Here is a 15,546-nt window from a genome sequence, read left to right on the forward strand (position 1 = left end):
CTCTACAGCCTCCTAGGAGGATTTCTATCACCCCAACTTCTAAACAAAGCAACCCGGGCTGCTGTGACTCACCATGTTATTTTCTGAGACTGCTCTTCAGGCCAGAAGCTTTCCTGAAAATAATTAGTTCTACCACACTGGAAAAATATCTCACCTCCACTAACGGTCTGATACATGCCGTTATCTGCAATCCTAAGTTATTGCACTGAGAAGTCTTTAAAAGCTCAGTTTGCTCTTCTCCCTCTTCCCCGCTAACTCCCCCCAATTAAAAAAACAACAACACTATTTTTTACTTTCTCCTTCCCATCAGGAATGGAAAGGACTCAGGACCCTGTGACTCCATCCAATGTCTGTAGGGTTTGCTTGCTCAATCCAACTGCCCAGTGCTGAGATGGGCAAAACCACTCATGTGGGCATGAGACTTGCACAAATCTCAGGATCTTCTACACATCTGAATACTGGGCACTGACTGGGGAAAGTATTTCTAAGCGTTTTCTCCAGAATTTAAGAGATAAAGAGAATGGTTGATCTGTCGAACCCAAAAGCACTGGAAGTTCGGGGGGGGGGGGGGTTGGATTTACAGCAGAGAACCAACCTTCCTTCCTTCCTTCCTTCCTTCCTTCCTTCCTTCCTTCCTTCCTTCCTTCCTTCCTTCCTTCCTTCCTTCCTTCCTTCCTTCCTTCTCTCCCTCCTTTCTCCTTCCTTCCTTCCTTCCTTCCTTCCTTCCTTCCTTCCTTCCTTCCTTCCTTTGGGATAATGCATGGATTGCAACCCTAGATGCAACATCAGCTAGGAAGTGATGGAGTTAATTGCAGTTATGCTGAAAGCTTAGGTTTGCAGTATGCCAGCTTCCTATTTGTTTGATTACTTATTTATAGAATAATTTAAAAACAAAATAAAATCAGAAAGAGCACCAAGGAAAGTGTCTGCCAGAGCAATGTGGGGATGCAAGCATACAATCTATTGTTTTCACCAATTTGCCCAGTTTCCACCAATTTAAGCATGAATGCTAAACAAACAAGCAAACAAACAGCCTTTATTTCAATCACAGACCAGCATTAGGTGGCATAGGGCTCTAAAAATTATACCTGGTAGCTATAGCAATCAAGACCATAAAGTATAAAAGTTAATCAAATAAACAGCTTTACTGTCACAAATGTCTAATATTATTAAATATTAAATTGAAGAGTACATAAAAAATGAAAATACAACATAAAATATTGCCAGGATTAATAGAAAGGTAAAATAATAGTTTGAAAAACTACCATTGATCAAAAAAGAACTATAAGATAACAAAGAGGTAACAATGAAATTAAAAGCCTAGGTAACTTAAGAACATCCAGGTGTGAAAATATAAGTACAGGGAGTGTCTCCTCCTAATCTATTATACTACTGGCTCTTAGTAACTCTTAGCAACCTTGACATGTTTTGTAAGCTGCAGTGCAGAATACAGCAATGTTATATATTACGGAAGGATCATAGCCTGAGAGTAATAAGCAGACATGTATGACTGGCAAGCTTGCAAGAAGTGAGGAAAGAAGACCGTTTTGAATCTGTCAAACAAGGGCACCCTGCAGGAGAAATGTGAATGCTGGCAGAAGTTTCCTTTGAATTTTGGGCACTTCTTCAAGGGCTCTGCCCAGGTGGGATCCAGAACTATGAATCCAGGCTGTGCTGCTGCACAAATCAATGGCTTGTCCTGTTTCCCTTCGGTGGTTGGGCTTAGCCACTGAACGGGACTGCTTCTGTTTAGGGCCTCAAGGTCTCAACGTGAGCTCTGCTCCCTTGTGCTGAGGGGGGAGTATTTGCATTAGGACTCCAAACTTGCAGGCCTAGTTTATTTGTGTGTTTAATCAAGGCCTTACCTGTTTCCACTCCCAAAGCAACTCTAGTTGTCAGACAAAGAAAATAAGGAATAAAAAGAGAGACATTGGTGACCACCCCCATAAACAAGCAATCACTGTGTGGGGTTGCAAATCCCTCTTTATGGCTTTAGGGCCAGTTCTATGGCCCATACAGACTTCTCGGGGGATGCTGTTCCACAGAGCAGGGGCAGCCGCAGGAAGGCACATTTCTGGAATCCTGTGAGATGGTCGTATTTCACAGACGGGATCCAGAGCATGCTAACTCTGCTAGACCTTATCTGGCAGATAGAAGCCCTCGGAGAAAGGTGGTTCCATTGATATCCAGCCCCTAGCCGTGCAGGGCTTTAGCGATGACTACCAGTACCTTGAATTGACCTGGAAACCAAGCACTTACTAGTGCAGCTCTTGGTGAACCAGAGTGTCACTTGCATGAACCATGGCATGCTCAGAATGACGCACAGTGCTGCATGATTGCCCAGCTGTAGCATGTGAGTGTTTTCAAAGGCAACCCCACGTAAAGCACATTGCAACAATCAAATCAGAAATGACTAAGCCACCAGTGGCTGTGAGAAAGGCCTCCTGATCCAGGAAAAGGCGTCACTGGAGACCAGCGCATGGGTGCAAAGGTCTTCCTGGTCAGGAATGCCCCTTGGTCTTGGAGCGAGAGCTGATAGTGCAGTTCTAGTCATGATCAAGGGAGCATGAATGAAAGCTGCCTTGCTTGGAGTGGGTTGGTTAGGGATTGGGAAGAAGGGATCAGTATAAACATGTCTGTCCTATGCCTCTTATACATGCTCCTGTATCTTGTTTGGAGCTAATACTTGAATTAGGCTTGGAGTAAGCCAAAAAAAGTATAAAGCTATACATTACCATTCACTGCCTTAGAACAGGGTGGGCAACTTGTGGGCCTCCAGATGTAATGAAAAACGTCATCCAGTATCGTTTATCCTTAAGTTTATCTCCTGGTGCTTCTGGGTGCTGCAACTGTCATGGAGATCACAGGCTGTCTACCTCTGTGGAAGATGCTACTTTTTTTAATGCTAGGGGAATAAAAGTAAAACTGAGAATAATATAACTCCTTTTATTATGCGTAAGGAGAGAAAGATTTCTGGGTAACCATGAATGAAGAACAAATGATCATTAGGTTCTTTTGGGGATAAATAGGAAAGTGGTGGCAATAGAAGTTTGCAATGTTATTATATTGATTCACATGGCTTCTGCTGTGCCTCACACTTGCTTCCTTTAGTCAAACCGCATCAGAGGGGGCTTGCTAGCATTACAGAAAGGATTTCCTGTGGCCTGCAACGCTTGGCTGGCTGGAGTGCGTTGAAGAGAAGGGCGGTAGATGGAAAACGGCATCAGTTTTTGTAACTTGAACCAAAATGATGCACTCAGCTTTAGCGGCATTGCCTACTGTGGTAGAAAGCCACCCCAATGGGCTTCATGTACTGAATCCTGGCCCTTCTAGGAGGAAGGAATTAAATTCCTGTTCAGGTGCTGTACTTGAAAACAAGGTATGAACTTGAGGCTTGGGGTTGAACCTAAGATTTCATCCACCAGCAGCATCCTACATTCCTTACGCTGAGTGTTCACCAAGATGTGTGAAACCTGAAAAATCGCTGAAAATACACTCTCTCTTTAGCTTAGGGCCTTTCCCCATTTGCACCTAACCACAATACAAAAATCTCAAAGTGAAACAGGTGTAAGCCACCTTAATCCGTGTCAGGATTAAAACTTCTATTTCCACCCTTAAGCTGACACCATCCAGAAGGGCTTTAAAAGCTGCTGAGTTTCACTGATTTATGTCAGAAACACTCCAGTGATGAGGAGGGGGTGGGAAAACAGGCTTATTGGCCATTTCAGACGAAAGCAGGTACAGCCTCTGCCCTGTGATTCCCTGACAGCCTCCTTCTGCTGCCCTTCTGCTGTTGTCTCCCTAAATGGCTGGACACAGCACGAGACTCATAAAGAAAACTGCCTGCTGGGGCTTGAAATAGTGTCAACGTCAAAATGTGCAACAGTGAAATGGCATCATAGGCTGAAATAGCAAAACTCTGAAATGACAGGGCAATAAATAGGTTTCCCACTCAGCTCTATTTGTGAGTTTTAAAAGTTTTTTTTTAAAAGCTTCCTTCAGCCCTGGTGAAAGCAGGAGGAGAAGCACAGAAAGGAGTCTAGAGAAGAGCCCTGCAGCCAGATATATTATCATCTTCTGTGTATGGCAGCAGCAGAACTCTAATATACATGTGCAACAAACACCAGTAAATGCAATAAATTTAATCAAATCGTATCCGTTGTGTGTTTTTATTGGGCTTTCTGTAGTTCCTGGCAGCCAGCGCTACCACAAGGATGTTCTAAAGAGGAGAGCGGCAGAACAGGAGGAATCAGCTTTGCTGGTCCCACACGGCATGTCTATATCAGGACAACGCTTTCTGATGGTGCCATGGAACAAAGGGCCAGGGGAGTAGTACAGTAGTACAGCAGTACAGGGGAGGCAATTAGGGCCGCAAATGTCATGCTGGGACAGTTGGGGCCACCTTGAGAACAGATGGAAATACTACTTGAACTCAGCAGCACGGAAGGCTCTCAAAGTAGTCGTTGCTCAGATATCCCCAGGGCTCAAATGGTTTGTGGCCGCCACCACTACCGCTTACGGCTCAGCATGTAGAATTTTGTGCAAACCATGACCTACATCCAAGTTTGCCAGTAACGCTCTTTTAGTGGGCAGTTCTTAAAACTCTCCTCCCTTCTCTTTAAAAGGCTCAGTTTCTGAGAACTTAAGGCTAGGAAAGTACCCATGATCACATCACCTAATGCAAGTCTTTCTTTTGACTTTTCCTCTACCACTAATTCAATCAAGAGGAGCACCATCCCCATTATGTGGACAGGAGCATTTGGCAGTCTGTCCTCTTGCTGCTAGGAGTTCATTTCCCCCCAGTATGTGTGTGTGTGTGTGTCTATCTATATATGTATATCTATCCCAAATAACTGGGGATGTTGTGCAACTGAACTTGGGTGGAAGAGTAATTTATGCATAGTATAAAATATCCTGCTTCTCCCAAACTGCTTAAGATATTTAGAATTTGGCTTTTTCTTTGCTGTTTACCAGCCAGGTGTCAGGCCCTGCAATAGCCACCATGGCCATAGAGCTCAAGGAGGAAAAGTAGCAGTGATTACTTGTAGATCTTTGTAGGGACAAGGAGCGCTGTTCCAATAGCGAGAGGATACAAGTACCTGTGCATGGAATGGGGTTTTGCTGACAACCTAAGGCTGTTGCTGATGTACCAACCACCTAGCTCCCTTGCAGGGGCCCTCCATCAACTCCTGGATCTCATCTTGGGACTCATGTTGCAGTTCCTGAGGATGTTAGTCTTGGGTGACTCCAACCTTCATATCCTAGGGAAGGGATATGATGTAGTTCATGAGTTCATAGCTTCCATGGCAACCACTGGCTTGCCACAAGAAATTGAGGATCCAACAGATGTATTAGGGCACACACTAGATCTAATCTTTACTTCAGAGTAGATGAGGTAGGTAAATCACTACCTCATCAAACTGCAGATTACATAGGCCCTGGACTATTTCAAGGGTGGTGTACCTATTTAGAATTGTCCATCCCAGGTACCTAAAGGATTCTGAAGGTTTCCAGAGGGTGCTTGGGGACCTCTCCAACACTTTGGCAGGAAGTTACATTTTATCAGATTCAAAGGATATCTCATTGAATAACCAGCAGGCAGCCTCAGAAGAAATTTGTTAGATACTACAACTCTTTACTGATTTCTAAGCCACAGTCATTACGAGACAACATAACAAATTTAGTTAGTTTAGTTAAGTTGTGGGATCCTACACTGGACAAAGATGGTTTCATACTTCCAGAGAGTGGAAATTAATTTTCTGATGGTATGGCTTCTATTGTCTTTCTATTCTTTCTATTTAAGAAAAACTTAACTTTGCCTTCTAAAATTATTTCTAGTTTTCTTGACCTCTTGAAAACATACTCTGGTTTTTATCTGTAAGGAACCTGTGTATTTTGCCTAAGTTGTAGTTCTGAGCTACAACTGGATACTTTATTTGCAAAAAATAGTTTGTAGTTTCATCCAAGCAACTCCTGAGAGAATCCTGGCAGCAATCTGAAAAGTCCACCACATAGGGTATAGTGTAGGGCTGTGGAAAGCATTCAAAAGAGCAAAGTGTATCTCCTTGAAGCATTAAAGCAGCCATGTCCTTGGAAGAGTCGTACAGCTGTCCCCAGTACATGTGTTTGGAAACACATACATGCAGAAGGCCAGGAATAGTATTCACAGCAACTACACAAGCCCTTTCAAATTAATGCTTTGAGGCTTATATGCAAAGCACCTCTTTCACATGGTCTGCACAGCCCTAAAATAGAATCTAATTTGAATGACAGCTACATCCTCAGACATTTTATTTTACAATGGCAGCTAAATGCAAATCCCCATCTTCAATACCATCCATTTTCCTACCCCACTACTACTTTTTTATTTATAACCTTGCTTAACAAATAGTTCTGAAGAACTTGAAAACTCTCTGAGATAACCTGATAAAGTTATGACTGTATGTGAAATGTGGAATCAGTCCACTCTTGTATGCATATCTTTTCCTGAGAACCTATATGGAGAACCAGTCTTAGTTTTCATTCTATCATTTAAGTATACTCTACCCCCACTGGGAAAAAAACAACAACTGATCTACTAGGCTAAAACTCTCCTGTTTAGCTTCTGCCCAGCAATGTGATCAGAAAGGAACTCAGACTTTAATCCCAATTAACCTTATTCATCCTACCTACATTTCTCCCTTAATTTTCTTTCTGTATATTTTATACATTTGGGTCTAAAATTCCTCTTTTACAGATTTACTTGCCAACCTTCTCCTGCCAGTCCAAGTGGGATAAAGCAAAAAGTTTCCTAACCCAAGCAGTTCATTCTCTGAGAAACAGACTTCCCATTAGGTTTTGTGTGTGGATAGACATAATAACTGCTGTGATTACTTTTAATCATTTGGTTCCTCATCTTTTAATTAATGAATTGCCACTAGCTGTTTTGATTTCCCCATGTTCCCCAAGTCAACATATTCTGAATTACCCACTTGCACACAAGCCTCTCTGATGAAGAGAGCCAATTCCCCACTCTTTTAGACAATCCTTATTTTATCTTGAGAGTGCAGCTCCAATTTAATACTCCTTCAACTAACTTGAGTAACCAGGGAGATGCACCAGAAAAGATGCCTGGAGCACCGCTGAAGCAACACTTGAAGTGAGTCTGACTGGACATGGGTAAGATCCCATATTAGGGATGACCTCATGGTGATAAGGGTAGTGAAATGTCAATATTTCTCCATCCTTATTGTGTCTGCTAATAGCCATCCAGCAGCCTTGTTTAGGGTGACTCATTCCCTATTGGGCAGGGAAGCCCCCCGGAACATCGGCTGGGCCACTGTGAGGATTATTTAGGCTATCTGGTGGATAAAGTCACTCAGATTTGCCCTGCCTTGGACTCTGACTGAACAGAGCAGGGTTGTAAGGTTTGCCCCATTCGACAGAGAAACTCTCGTGACACGTGTGGTTCACAAAAGAGGTTTACTCATGCGTAACGTAGCAGTCACAAGCAAAGCCAGGACTGGCTTGGTACATTTACATTACTCCTTTATAGTTGTCTCAATCCCCCCACGGGCCCCGTTGCTAGGTTACATATTACAAATTAGATTGCAGATTGCCCCCTGTAATCCCCCGCTTCTACTGGAATGGCAGGTTCAGCCCAGTTCTCTTGTTTCTTTGATTGTTGCATGGTCGTTGCCTTCGTTGGGGCTTCTGTCGCACGCCCAGCCAGGAGCATCCCCTCGCGCGCTGATCTCTTCCTCAATTCCGCGGCTCTCTCCTTTGTCTATAGCGCCCGCGGCCCTCTGGCTTAACACAACCGCTCCAGATTAGTGAAGTGGCGCCAGGGGGCCCATTCATTAGCTTGCGGTTTCGCATTTCCTCTTTCTGCGCTAGCGCTCGAGCGGTGAAATTGACTAAAGCGCGGCTGGGCAAGTTCCTAGGTGTGCAGTGCCAGCTGAACCTGACACAGGGTGAGGTGCCTGGGATATGGTCTGGTGGTGTGAGCTGGGATGAGTCTGAGCTGATGACTCCTGAGGAAGTGGACAGGGTTCTCTATGCTGTCAGCTTGTCTACCTGTTTACTGGATCCAGGTCCCTCTTGGGTTGTGAAAGCAGCCAGGGAGGTGACCCGCAGTTGAGCCCATGCATTAGTGTCAGCCTCTTTGATGGAGGGATGGTGTCCCCAGCCTTGAAAGAGTCGGTGGTGAGCCCCTTCCTCAAGAGGCTGTCCTTATACTCAACAATCTTTGATAACTATTGACCAGTCTCCAACATTCCCTTTTTGGGGAAGATTGTTGAGAAGGTGGTCAGTCTGCAACTGATGAGAACTCTGGAGGAAACAGATTATTTAGACTTGTTTCACTCAGCTTTCAGGCTAGGATTTAGTACTGAGACAGTTTGGTTGCAGTTGTTGATGATCTGTGGCAGAGCTGGGATGGCAGTGGTGCATCCTTCTGCTGTTTGATCTCTTGGCGATCAGAAAGGTCAATACTATTGACCACAGGATCCTTCTGAGGCAGCTCTGTGGGTTGGAAATTGGGGGCACTACTTTACGGTCCTTCTCTTCCTTTCTCCAGGGCCGGTTCCAGTTGGTTTGGTTGGCGGAGAGAGATTGTCCCCTAGGCCCCTCATTTGTGGAGTGCTGCAGGATTCTATTTTCTTTCCCCTCCTTTTCAATATTACATTAAACCACTGGGTGAGGTCATCCATCAGTTTGGGTTTGGTATCACCAGTATGCTGATGACACCCAATTATATCTTTTGACTCTGATGTAATAGTATGTGAGAATGACCCTGGGAGAGGGGGGAAGAGCCACAGCCAAGGCAATGGTGGGATAAGAGGCAGCTTAGCCCACAGCAAGAATCTGGACATGGCAAACATCTCAGAAGGGACTCTCCCTAGTTTCTGGGGCTCTAAAGGCTGTAAGGTTTGCTGCATTTGGTGCTGAGCAGAAACCTCATGAGGCACAGGCTCAGACGAAAGCTAGTATATTCAGGCGTAATGTGTAGCCATTACAGACAAAGCCAGGATTGGCTTGGCACGGTTTCTTACAATAGTTTTTATAGGGTTCCCCCCTTGACCCGTAGTTACCCCTCGGTTCCGCCCTTGCCCTTGCCCTGGGCTACCCATCTGTCCACTGCGATCTTCCTTCCTCTCGCCTTGATGGCAGATTCAGCCAGTTTCTGTTGTGTTCTAATCTTGTTCCTTTGTCTGTCTTGACCTTGCATTCCTTGAGCTTTTCTCATGGTGAGTTGGAGTGGCTGTTTTAATCTGGTTTTGAATTGCCCGCTGATTGCCTCTGGATTGCTGCCCTCCTGGTGTATAGTAAGCCGGAGTTGCCCGGGGCACCTGGGGAGCCGGCTGCGCTACAGCGTTACCACTTCTAATTAAGTCCCTGCTGTGAGTTAACTGCCCGCCCCCTGTCGGTAGTTAACCTGCGGTTCCATTGCTCCCTTGCCCTGATCACCTATTGCCTGAGGCGGTGAAACTGACCAACGGCTCTGGGCTGCAGCGTGTGCTTCCTAGGCTGAATCTGACAAAGGCGATGCAGGAGAAATGTACTTTCAGACTTGCATGATTCTGTTAATGTAACCTTACAATAAAGTAGAATTAGTTTATCTGGGCATGCTTCTTGTTTGGACAACCTTGCAAGGCTGACAACTGGGCCAGCCAAGTGAGGCTGGCCAGGTTCTTTCCCAGTGCCTGGAGGCTGTGCAAGTTTGGATGGAGAGGAACTATCTCCAATGTAATCCTACCAAGATCGAGTGGCTGTGGGTGTTTGGACTGCCAAGATCTGGAAATATTCCAACTTTGACTTTGGACGGGTTGCACTTCCCCATTCAAGGGTGGGGCACAATGTGGGGATCTCCCTGGATTCACAGCTCCTGCTCAATGAGCAGGTGGCAGCTGTGGCCAGGAAACCTTTTGCCCAGCTTCATCTGGTGCACCAGTTGCGCCCATTCCTAGATCAGGGGGCCCTTCAGACAGTCACTCATGCCCTGGTCACCTCACGGCTTGACTACTGCAATGCACTCTACGTGGGGCTGCCCTTGAAGACCACCTGGAAGCTTCAGCTGGTTCAGAATGCAGCAGCGTGGGCAGTGATGGGCTCTGCTTTGTGAGTTGCACTGTTTGTTTCCAGGTGCAATTCAAGGTGCTGGTAACTAACTGTAAAGCTCTACATGGCATAGGGCCTGGCTACTTGAGGGACTGCCTGTCTCCCATAGTATCTGCCTGGCTGGTTCAATCTGGCAGGGTTGGCACACTCCAGATTCCATCGATTAAACAATGCCACCTATCAGGATCCCAGAAGCACATCTTCTCTGTCACAGTGCCTGCCCCCCGGAATGAGGTTCCACCGAGATTCAGACAGCCCCCACCCTGCTGGTGTTTCGAGGGGCCTTGAAAACCTGGCTCTTCACCCAGGCCTTTGGCAATGATGATTGACACCACTTTCTCCCTTTTTGTTCCCCTCCAGATTTGTTTCCTTTGCCATTGTTGTTCTTTTTTTTTGTGTTGTTTCTGTGTTTTTGTATTGTTTTTTGCTTTTCAATGTTTTTAACAATTTTAAACCTCCCAGAGTCACTGGGAGTCAGATGGCATATTATTGTTATTGTTGTTGGTCGCGCAGTCAGCCAGATGTTTAGACTGGATTTGGCATTTTTATCCACCTACTGAGTCCTTCCCAAGGACCTGGGATAGACAGATGTTGTTTGATGATGTTAAAGTTACATCATAGTAATGGTGATGGTGTTAAAGTTAAAGTTACATCACAGGATGTAAGCTGTTCCAAGTAAAGCTGCCTTTTGCAACTGACTGATGGTAATTTTGTCAATGCCGATGGTCTTCCAGTGGTACTCCAGATATTTTGGGATTGCACCCAAGGCACTTGTTACTATTGGTAGTACGTTTGCTTTCTTTTGCCACAGTTGTTCTATTTCTATGTCTTTGTATTTTATGATTTTCTCCAGTTTTTTCTCTTCTATTCTGCTGTCTCCAGGTATTGCAATGTCTGCTATACAGACATTTTTGTCTTTCTTAAGAACAGACAGAGTTTGTCAAATCTGGGGTGTTATGTGGCAAGTGCTTGTCTGTTTGAATTCTAAAGTCCCAGAGCACTTTAGCTTCTTCATTTTCTATTACTTTGTCTATTTTGTGGCCCTACCAGCTCTTGCTTGCAGGCAAGTGGTATTTCTTGCAGATATTCCAGTGCACCACTGTTGCTACTTCGCCATGCTGTTGTTTGTAGTCAGTCTGTACAATCTCCTTGCAGCAGCTAACTAGGTAGTCCACTGTTTCTTCAGCTTCTATGCAGAGGCGGCATTTGCTGTCTGTTGCTGTCTTCTCATTTCTGGCTTTGTATGCATTTGTTCTTAAGGCCTGGTCTTGTGCAGCCAGAATTATCCCCTCTGTCTTTTTCAACTTTCCTGCTTTTAGCCATTGCCAGGTCTTGTTGTTATCTGCTTTGCCTGCTAGTTTTGTGTGTGTGTGTGTGTGTGTGTGTGTGTGTGTACTGCCCATGCAGTACTTTGCCTTCCATGTCTATTTTCTATTCTTCATTTGGTCTTTCTTGTAGGCCAGTTTGGTCTCTTTGGTATTCAGTAAGCCTTCATGGCTTCAGTGCATCTTCTTCACTGTCCTCCAGATATTCTTCCAATGACTTTTTTCTTCTTCAACTGTCTGGTGTACTTGCAACATTCCATCCCCCCCCCCCCCCCGCAATGCTCCTTGGTAAGGAGAGTCTGTCAACATTGCTACATGGATGAAGGGTTCATGATTCATTGTCATTATCTTTCTGGTCTTCCTATCCAGGCCTTCTAGTTCAGTTTGAGTCCAGTCCGCTATTCCAGCTGTGTATCTAATGACTGGAATTGCCCAGGTGTTATTTGCCTTGATGGTGTTTCCTCTACTGAGTTTGGATTTTAACATCTTCTTCACCCTCATGATGTATTCACTCCTAACCTTCTTCTTGACTTCAGTGTGCTTGATGTCAGCTTGAAGGATTCCCAGGTATTTGTAGTGATCTTCTTCATCCAGACTCTTGATGTTATTTCCATAGGGCATCTTGATTCCTTCATTTTCACTATTTTCCCCCTGTTGATGGTAAGGGTGGCACATTTGTCCAGTCCAAATTCCATTGCAATACCTTGGCTGTATATTCAAACCATGCTGAGCAGCAATTCCATTTCAGATGGTGTTTTTTCATACAGCTTCAGCTCTTCCATGTAAAGGAGGTGGGATAGCCTGGCAGATATTTTTGATGTTTGATAGCCATGGCCTGACTTGTTCAGTATTGTTGATAGAGGAATCAATACAATGACAAACAGTAGTGGTGACAGTGAGTCTCCTTGAAAGATTCCTCTCTTGATATTAACCTTGCCCAATCTATCACCATTGACCAGCAATTGTGTCTTCCATTGTCCTTTGATCTTTGCACAAAGTTTCTGATGTTTCTACTGACTCCTGTTATTACTAGGCACTTGATTATCCAGTTGTGTGGCAGGGAGCCAAATGCCTTCCTGTAATCAATCCAAGCTACTTTCAAGTTGGTCTTCCTTCTCTTGCTGTTTTCCAGAAGTATCTTGTCAATTAGGAGCTGATCTTTTATTCCTCTGCTGTTTGGACGGTTTCCTTTCTGCTCAGATGGAAAGAGATTGTTTTCAGCTATATGCTGCTGGACTGCATCAGCTACTACACCAGTTAGCAATTTGAAAGTTGTTGGTAAGCAGGTAATTGGCCTGTAGTTGCCTGGTGCTGCCCCTTTTGTTGGATCTTTCATTATCAGGTAGGTTTTGCCAGATGTTAACCAATCTTCAATTTCACCTCCTTGCAATATGTTGTTAAACTGCTTGGCAATGAGTGGGTGCAGACCAGTCAGATGTTTCAACCAAAAACCATGCAGTTCATTTTCACCTGGTGATGACCAATTCTTGATCTTCCTTGCCCTTTTCTCCACCATTTCTGCTGCTATTCCAAGTTTTCATTTCAGCTTCTTTTTTATTCTTATCCACCTACTTTATCCAAGCTGCATTCTTGTTGTATTTCTTTGGGTTGTCCCATAGCTGTGCCCAGAACTGCACTGTTTCTTCTTTGTCAGATGTTGACTGGTTCATTTCAGTCTCTCCACTGATGGATTGGTAGAAACATTTCTGATTCAACTGAAATTGGAGATTCTGCCTGTAGTGTGCAATTCGAGCTTCGTATCTGCTGATCTACTTGGCTATGGCTGTTATTTGCTGCTTTATTATTTCTAATGCTTCCTTGAACTTCCTTGCTTCTAAGTTATATTTCTTGTTCAGGTATTCTTTGGTCTTCTTGTTCTTCAGCTTCTTTTCTTTTGTTATTATTATGGTTGGTCACACAGTCAGCCAGATGTTTAGACTGGATTTGGCATTTTTATCCACCTATCAAGTCCTTCCTAAGACCTGGGATAGGCAGATGTTGTCATTTAATGGTGTTAAAGGTATCGTCGCAGGATGATGATGATGATGATTGATCTTTTATTTTTCTTTGCAAGTCAAGTTATGGACCAAACTTTCTACATTTATTAAAATGTCATTTTTGCTTTTCTGGTGATCTATGCAGGCATGACATATTTAGGCACTGCAGAAAAAAGCAAGAGGATGTGGGAAGGCCAGTGACTTTCAGCAAGTGTCTTCACACCCACTGGGTTAAGGAAAAGAAAAAATATTAAGGCATGATGTACCAAACTTTGTTCCTCTTTTTTGTCATGGGAATCACTGTCCAAAAAGCACTGCTCACACATAGCAACTGGGAAGTTCCACAGCCATAGTTAAGCCTCTTTCGATCATGGGATTTCCCCCCACTCTCTTTTTGGTCACCAGAATATTCCTGCAAATAATTCTTGCAATGATGTAATGAAACATGAGGCTACAAAATGGCTTAGGATCTGAGTATCTACAGGACCATCTTCTCCCAGTGGTTTCTGCCCTTCTAATCAGATTAGGAAGAATGGGCCTTCTCTGGGTCCCTTCTCTCAAAGACTGTCATCTTCAGGGACCAAAAGGATGGAACTTCTCAGCTGGAATCTCCTTCTTTAGAACAGTGTGCCCTTCAAATCAATGCAATGACCTGTAGCTAGTTTTTAGGAATGCCATGAAAGCATGGCTTTTCAGAGAGTCTTGGCCATGGCATGGTTATAAGCAGTTCCCCCTGGGAACTGATGTCTTCTTGTATAGTGTTCTGATTATTTCTGGATTTATTAATTGCAATTTAATTCTCATGTTATTCTTTTGTCGTATTAATCTTCTTAATGTAAGAGAGGTAAGTAAGCTGCTAAGAGTCCTACTGGACTCAATTGGCATATAAGCATTACTAAGGAAATAAATAAAACTATCTGTGACCTCACGGTCAATATTGTGATAAACTGAATAATAATAATAATAATAATAATAATAATAATAATAATAATAATAATAATAATTTTATCCTGCCGTGTGTGTGTGTGTACTCAGCTCAAGGTGCCAAACATACCTAATATTCTTTCCTCCTCCTATTTTCCCCACAACCACCACCCTGTGAGGTGAGTTGGGCTGAGAGAGAGGGACTGGCCCAAAGTCACCCAGCCAGCTTTCATGCCTAAGGCAGGACTAGAACTCACAGCCTCCGGGTTGCCAGGCCAGCACTAAGGTAGCATTTAGATTCGCTATGATATGGTAGACATTATGGGAAAAGACTTTTGAGAAAATAATTTTTAAAAATACTGGGAAGCAACTGTGAGAAGTGGTCAACTTAAATCAAGCAGGAAATAAATTATTGGGGTGGCTTACTGAACAAAGTGAGAACCAAGTTCTTCCCAGACTTCTTTGGAGAAACGTATAAGGGTTACTCCATGTTATTGTGGTAGGAAAAGAGGTACCATGTAAACTTGGATGTGATATATGTTGATAACAACAGCGATTCTCAAACTATGGGGCAAGTTTCTCTAAAGGGTATGAGTCAAGTGAGAATTTCTCTTCCATCAGTAGGTTGTAATTGGTTTTATATATGTTTTTTTATTCACATTCCAAGAACTTCAGGGTGGCTAAAATATCCATAATAAAAACAATTAGAGAATGAAAGAAGAAACACTGCCGATTACAGATAAGCCCAAGGTATAACAGAGAACTGAGCAATCCGTGAGTGTAACTTACTTTATTCCAGCCTCATAGAAGAGTTCCATCATTGCTGCTTGCCAAAGTTGAGAGGAATAGATGAACTTCTCTGTGGCCACAGTGAAGAAAGCCCTATCTTACTTTCCCTATTCACTGTATTCAGAAGTCTAATAGCAGGATTTCTTAATAAGGATTCCTTGAAAGTTCAAGTATTTGGATCTTCAAGATCAAACTCTTGATAAGAAGCTCAGGATCAATCATGAAGGACCACACCTGACATAAATAGCTGAGTGCCCCTAATACCTTATAAGAAATAATTCAGAACTGGTTAAAGAATAAGAAGTAAAAAGCAGGAGTCAATTAGAAGATCTCACAATCAAAAGAAATAATATCTATCAAGACAACAGGAACGGTGGGTTCTTCATGCAGGAGAATCTCACACACACACACAC

Source organism: Python bivittatus, unplaced genomic scaffold (assembly GCF_059951505.1).
Source record: "Python bivittatus isolate LINGU-HERP-01145 unplaced genomic scaffold, Pbiv_v1 ctg000220_np1212, whole genome shotgun sequence".
Taxonomy (NCBI): Eukaryota; Metazoa; Chordata; class Lepidosauria; order Squamata; family Pythonidae; genus Python; species Python bivittatus.